Source organism: Clinocottus analis, unplaced genomic scaffold, assembly GCF_023055335.1.
Source record: "Clinocottus analis isolate CAN_PGR_092001 unplaced genomic scaffold, fCliAna1.0.p SCAF_13, whole genome shotgun sequence".
NCBI classification, from domain to species: domain Eukaryota; kingdom Metazoa; phylum Chordata; class Actinopteri; order Perciformes; family Cottidae; genus Clinocottus; species Clinocottus analis.
The window spans coordinates 708,991-716,671 of NW_027175854.1; the positions used below are offsets into that span (position 1 = coordinate 708,991).

The window sequence follows — 7,681 nt, forward strand, 5'->3', positions numbered from 1 at the left end:
GTAGCATTACCAAGAGGAAAACGCTCCAATGGAGGATCAGACCTCAGGGTCAGCTACGGGATTGAACCCTGTGGAGCAAGAGACTGGAGCCTGAGCCAGACTCTTGCTCAAGGGCAGCGGTTAGGGTTGTGCTTTCTTGTGTATGTATGACTATTGCTTTAATCTCTGCATACTACATGGGCATATCATAACATGTTATAATATGATTCACTGTCGTAAAGTCCATGCATGTCGATAGTATAATCCACCCGTGCATATTAGTGGAGCTTTGATTAGCCTGGTGGTTTGCACAGCAGGCTACAGGAAACAACCAGCATGTAAAACCTCATGGTTTATTGTACAATATATGCACTTTTGTAGATGCATAAGGACACATATACACATTTGTGCACACTTACATTTGCACTAAATTCATCTTCATGTGTAGTTTTCTTTACTTTGTGTTTTTTTTTATAATACCAGACATAAATTGTGATGTGATCTGAGAGCATATGACCACTTTAAACTGAACAACTGGCCCAGTTTTTGTGTCTCTATTCCTGGGAGATCATGTGCCGAGCTAAAACCAGACCATTTATGTCACAACACCAACATCTGTCCCAGCTCAGGTCAGAAAAAGACATCTCTCACCGAGTCACTCGGGTCATACCACTCTCTAGTTTGTCGAGCCCGATTATCAGACTGAATCGCCCGTTAATTTCACTTTGTTTGACTCGCTGGGGTGATTCAACAGTAAGGTAATATCTGAGGCTGTGTTGTATCGGGTAATTACTACACAGTCTAAATGGATGGAGAAGGGATGTTGCAACAACGGGGTTGATGCATATTGGTCGTGGTTGCAGCTCAGTCAGATGTCCTACACTTGTCCTTGATATGTAGTATAGAATTACTGCCTGAGGGGAAGCTGCTGCCAATAGGGTTATTGACCCGCACGTTAATACAACGCTCATCTAGTTCTCAGTCTTTTGGTCTTGGCATCCACGATTTATTTTTATTTTAGCATCGGTGTGATACTTTCATATTAGTTAGCTTTACGGTGCAGGAGGACCAACACACCACAAGGCCTGTGTGCGTTATAGACAACCCGAATAACATCATCAATATCCAAAGTCAACACTGGTTGTGTGTCTTTATCAGAGGCCGGACTCAAAGTCCTTTCTATCCTGTTTCATAACGCACCACTTCCAAATCTGCTTTAAGTGGTGGTTATGTTTGCTTTACAGTGGGTTTTTATCTTTCAGCTTAACAACATAACACCAATGATCTTCAGCTGGAGGAGAACAGGTTTGCCTCCCTGACATCATAAAGCTCAAACGTGGCACATATATGATCATGTGAGTCCACAAGCTGAAACCACAAATCTCATCAGTCATTGGGACGAAAGCAAGGATTTCATGGACGAGACAAAGAGAAGGCTACTGTATAAAAAGTACATGATCAAAAGGAAAATAAATATGGACAGCAGGAGCCTCTGACCTTTGACGAAACAGAGAAACTGAATCTGCAAGGTCAGGAGCTCAAATAGCATCACAAGGCATCTCCCATTTACCAAACACAAGACTTTAAGGTAAATGATACAGGAAGTAAGGGCTCTCATGTTACAAGACACGGATTGAAATGATGAGGGGAAACATTATAAAAACAGTTTGCATGTGCAAAAGGTCTAATGTAGCTTCTGGATGTGCTGCATTGACTCTGATACTTTCTTGAAACGATCAATTGTAAGTCTGACAAATGTTAATGCAGTGCGATGACAATTGGTGGCGTACTCTTTTAAATAATTGCACGGCCCTTTAAATGTCAGAGAGAACAGAAGAGAAGAATGGCAATTACAATTTACAACAGCATAATTCCCTGTTTAGCTCAACCATCTGTTGAAAACTCAAGAATATTTTGTATAATATAATAGAAGAGAAGAAACAAGCTAGAATCATTTCTGTGGATCGACTATTTATTGAATGGCTGCAGCTCCAGGATGAGTGAGAAATCCTTCAGCTGAAGGTGGAGTGCAGAGCGAGTCGGGTCAGACAGACAAAGGCTTAACTGATGAAGCGGTTTGTGGCAGCGGGCATCACACAGAAGACACTTTCTTGTGGTTTAACTTGTCTGTGGCTTGTAGCATTGGCCTGTCTGTAGTAACATGGGCCATTATGGTGTGATACACCCCCCTCTTCTATCTTTGCCTGTCTGACCCACTCTCCTTCCCCTTCAAACTACATCCTTCAGTCCCACAGATCCGACTCCACCCTTTCTCTCTCCCTCCCTTAACTCTACCAGCTGTTCCAACAAAACACACTTTTAGCTTCCCCGCTCTGCTGTAGCTGAAGAAATGGTTTATCACGATGCAACACTTAAAGTGTACATCTAGTTTCTAAAAATATCGGCTCTAAACCTTTCCATACTCAAACAGGAAGTGTGTTCTAAAAACATCCTTAAGTATATTCTTGTGTAATTCAGCGTCAATATAACTGTGACATTTAAGTCAACACCTCTGTGTCACAATTTCTACAAAGGCGGCACATTAAAAACGTAACGAAGGTGAGGGTTTATTGCAGGGCTGTTTTTAGACTGCATTGGTTTAGAAACTATGAAATTGGCAGCAGATTGAATTTGAGCTGCTGAACTTTTCAGCAATGCGAGCGGTGATTTAGAGGTCTGTTAACAACAACTTAGAAAGTACAGCGAAGGTTATGGAGTCCAATGAACGGGGCACTAACATTGGTGCAGGAACACATGCGACAGCCGGCGACCGTACACCAGCTGACAAAGATCAAGACTGTAAAATGCGAAGCGGCATGAAGTACAGTATGACGAGGACTTGAAGCCGCCCAGCACCATCCGGGTTGACACCGAACCGGCCAGACAGACGCAGCATTACACGGGACAGCACACTGCTTCTTTGTTTGAAAAGCAAAAAAGAAAGTGTAAATCTACACCATCCGTACTTCATGACAGAGAATAGATTTATTACATCGCAAAAAAAAGAAACAATTGTGCGATATCCCTCCCTGCTTTAGTCTGATGCATGTACACAAACTGAGGCGACACAAGATTTCCCAAAAATTTTCGTTTTGGAGAAACTACTCAGATGGTTCAGAAAGCAGGAAGTTGTCCAAGCCCCTAAAGGAGCTATTTGTTGTGAACATTTGACTTGATTCAAGTATGATTTTGGAATGATATTTTGTATAATTATTATAAGTTTTATAGTTTTCATAAAAAGAAAGAGTTCTGCATGAAACGGCAGCATGAAGCCAAACAACGAGGCTATGTTAAAATATTATCTCCTGGGCTACAGAAGCACAACAGCATAACAGTAAACACCCTCGGGCGGCAGAGTAAAAACAATACATGTACCATAAGAAAGTCAAAACAAGCTTTGAGCCACCAGTGATTTGCAGCCTTTGATATGGTTACACAACAACCAAACGGTAAGAAGCATAATCCACACAACCCAAACGGAGCAGATCATGAGACAAAGTCTCCCCAGTGGGAGTCCAAGTCAACATTCTCACCACATGCAGCACATGAGCTGCTAATTCTCCTGATCTGGTCTACCCCCGACTGGCTGGCTTATCAAACTCACACTGGGGTTGAACTATAATTTAGAGAAGTCTATTTAGAGAGGTTCAATTCAACAGCAAAACATGAGAAAAAGGTGTTTGTATAATGTATAATATGTATGCATATTGATGGATGAAAGTTCGCTATGTTGTTTTTAAATTGTCTTTAAATTTCAGATTTGTAGATGCAGTATTTAGCCGTTGTTGCACAGACTCCAGAGTGTGCTACCCTGCATTTCACTGCACATACTGTATGAGCAGCATGCGACAAATAAAACATTTTAATCTTGAATCTTGTCTTGTATCCTTCAGTACTTGTCAGGCATCATTGGGGAGAGTTGTGCCAGACCAGTATGAGATTAGGGTGTCCTCTTTTTCTGCAGAATGAACAGAATATTGGTAATTTTCAGCAAGATGTCACTGTAAGACATGCAGCAACAGGTGCAAGGTTGATCACAGCAGTCAAATGAAGAAATGTGTTTAGAGAGAGAAATTGCAACCCAATTTTAAAAAAATGATCTGTCCTCGTGGTCTCCCCCCACTCACAGGGAACAAGCTGCTGTGAGTAAATGTGTTTACTCATTCAGTTTCGAGCTGAATGACCTGAATATAGAGGAACCGAGGGGGGCAAGTGTGTGTGTGTGTGTGTGTGTGTGTGTGTGTGTGTGTGTGTGTGTGTGTGTGTGTGTGTGTGTGTACACTTAAAACAATTGCCCCATTGTCCCCCTGTTCCCCTGTAGTGACCGTGGGTAGTGTTAGGCAGTAGCCCAAGAATGCTATTCTGTCCAAATTCACGTACAAATACACAACCGTGGATGTGCAATTCAGCTCACAGGCTTCACAACATGCATGGCGGTGACATAGAGGTTCTGAGGCCTCGAAGCTGAACGCCAACAAAAGTGAAAAGAGAGGCAACAAAGGTTAGTCGTCAACAGAGCGGCAGCAGCCATTATTGGTCGGGGGTTGAACACATGAGATGACAAAACAAGTAACTGAGCACAAAAAGGTCGGCACTAGAAATACTGTGACAATAGTTCTGTGGCAACTGCGTGTTTCCAAAAGTAGAGGCTATGACATTTGCCAGAGAATAACTCTGCATCCCTGCATCAAGCTTAAGGCCTTCTGCTCGCATGTTTAAACCATCTCTGTATGTTTTCCTCAGTCATGACTTGCATGGTCTCCTTTTTTCTCAATGTCTGTTTTTCCCACTCACTCATCTTTAAATTTCAGGCAACGTAATAGGCAGCAATTCCCACGGGGCTAGATTTGTGCTACGCTGGCTGAGTCAGAGTGTTCCAGTTTACTGCAGGCATTTCGCTCTCTCCAAAGCATGCTGCTTTGTGCGCTGCTTCTTCACATTCTTCAAAACACCGCATGCACATACACCTGGATGTGCGTCACAGCCCTAAACACTGCTCCATGTCTTAGCGTTAGCTTCAACGTGAAGCACAGAGGTGAGAGTTACACGCTGCTACTCCCACGGCGCAGAAGGCATCTTTATTCGGGATTGTTACCATGGGAAAATTCTGTCATTTTCAGACCTTTGAGGGCAGAGTTCACACAATCACTCACCAGATCAATGCAGCAGTCATTCATATGTGCTGGGACTGCACATCAATGGCCTGATGACACTGCACTGACTCTGCTTAGACGGTCGGAATGAAGCTGTATCTCAAGCAAACGTTTAAACATCAGCAACACTCACGCGTTTCTATTCATCAAAGTCTTTGTCCCTCATTGCTCAATAGTTAACCATCAAGAGTACATTTAGATTGTCGCTGAGATGTAATCAGGAAAGGACCTACAAATTAAAAAGCTACTGTAAATGATAAGAGCGCAGCTGTCGATCAACCACCAGCTATTTCAGAGTCTAAAATCACAGATTAGACCCGATTAATAGTGATATTGTAATTCTCCCTTTTCAGTTTATTTAGGTTTTCGATCACAGTCGATGACTATTTAGCTGTCACCAGATGGATACATCTTTATTCGCTTCTCATATACACTGCAAAGTACATGCATACCCTAAAATTTCCTGCAAGCTTCGACAGGGAAGCATTCAAGCACTGGCACTTTATCCCCCCGAAAAAAGTAATTTTTAAATGAAATCAATATAGGTCTATGATAACATTCTAGCTACCAATATTCAAGTCATTAAAACAAAGATTTTTAATTATCGACACAGTTTGCCTGCAACCATGTCCACAAAAGGTTACAAAAGTTAACAAACAACTTTATTAGTCTGTGTAGACTTAAGATGGCAGACACTAAGCCAAGTTAAATATCTCTGTACAATGTATACACAGTTGCTGAACCGGATTTACAAGTATGCATGCTAGCATATGCCTCAAAAGCGGCAGAGACTCCAAAGTAATGTGGTCTTTTTAAGATAATTCATGCAAATCTGGTCTGGATTTTCTGCATAAAACTGTGACAGATCCTGTCCCTGTGAGGTCAGAAGGGTCTCTGTTGTGCGACTTGTGGTAGCACGTTATCTCACTAAAGTCACACTGATCCAATCAGTGTCTGTTCAGCAGGAATCTGCAGAATGTTATGAGCAAACCGAAGCAAGCTACAACTTAAAAACAGCCGGCAGGACTCGGATAACTACATACGAGTAATGATATGCTTTCCAAGTGCATTGAGTTTTAGACAATTCTTGCATCCATTCAACACGGTTCAGGTTCATCCCATCCACTAATTAAGTTAACATTATGCAAACAAAACACCTAAACAGTTTGTATTTGCTTCTTTATTTTTGTAAGATGTGTCACATCTTATGTGTTCAAAGTATCTCAGTGAGTCCCTCTCTCTCCGGCCACAGACCAGCAGCAGCTGTGATCCTCTTTGTTGTGAGACATGCTGCTGAGCTGCAGCATGCTCAGCTGCCTGCCAAGGCAAATGATAGCTAGCTAACACTTTTGAATGAAGACTCTCCTTCCTGTCCTGCGAGTACAAACATACAGAAACCAAAAGGACTGCAAAGGTAACCTTAACACCTGCCCATAATGCAGCCATCATTACCTTAGCTAGTGTGTGTGTCTGTGTGTGAGGTTGGAGGGGGGGGGTCCTTCCTATTTTGCACTCCTAACCACGCCCAGCATGTCTGGGATGCTAAGCACTGGACGTATCCGTTAGCGTAGCATCTTCACGGGACGTTTGTGGCCACGTTGTCCGGCTCACGGCGCCGCATTGCCCCCTGTCAGGAGTAACAAAGACACATCTGGAGGCGCCTCCACACCCTGGCGCGTGCGCCCGCGTCTAACCGGTAACAATGGTGACGCAAGCGTTGCGGCCAACCAAGCCGGCTAACCTTAGCTTAGTCATTAAGTATAACAGTAAACAAGAGGCCACGAATTGCGAATTATCACCACATTCTCGTCAACTGCGCGTATATATCAACAGGTCCGCCGGCTGAGGACAACACCTTCTTAGCGAAGACTCGCGGAGGAATCTAGCGCATCTTGTAAGAACTGTTATCCGGTCACAGCGGCTCGTGCTCCCCAACCCAACGGACACCTTCGCCCCCGGCTTAAAATGAGATAAATCCTCACCCGAAGAGAGATTCTGACTCCTGGTGAACCCGGGATCACCTCCTGAGATCAAATCCGCCGTGTCATGGGTGTGTTTCCTCAACAACAACAACAACAAAAAGGAAAAGTGGGGAAGAGGATTAGCTGCCTAGCGGTAGCTAGAACTCCGACGTCCTAAGGAAAAAAAAGGGAATGCAGGAATGTGACGTTCGGTCCGGTTCGCTGGCAGCGGTGACACGTGCACTCGGGAGTGAGGCATTGTGGGAAAGCGAGTTCTGTTTTAATGTAGTTAAGTGTCGCATGAGAAAGATACCGGATTAATTACTGGTTGGACGCGTCACGCTACGCACTTCATATCAGCTCCAGGCAGTTTTATTAATACAATGAAAACAGCACACTTTATACACCTTCATTTACATTTTTATTCATTAATCCGTGATTCAAATTCACTATTGTAGTCCAAGTGGTGGAAAGTAACTGTATTTACGCTAGTATTAAATTAAAGTATTACATAGAACATTTGCAGCTACTTTATTTCCGTTTTTTTGCGATAGTTTATATACTAATATTCAGATTTGTACTCGTGTA

The 7,681-nt window shown here is 43.0% G+C and overlaps 1 protein-coding gene across 4 annotated transcripts in view; it reads right to left on the minus strand.

The window, feature by feature from the left end:
• Positions 1-7,264, minus strand: part of ctif (CBP80/20-dependent translation initiation factor) — a 48,127-nt gene extending 40,863 nt beyond the window's left edge. For all 4 annotated transcript variants that reach the window (XM_068573828.1, XM_068573829.1, XM_068573827.1 and 1 more), the window contains exon 1: positions 7,115-7,264. The gene's annotated coding sequence lies outside the window, so the exon portion shown is untranslated. The remainder of the gene's footprint in view (positions 1-7,114) is intronic.
• Positions 7,265-7,681: the final 417 nt, after the last annotated feature.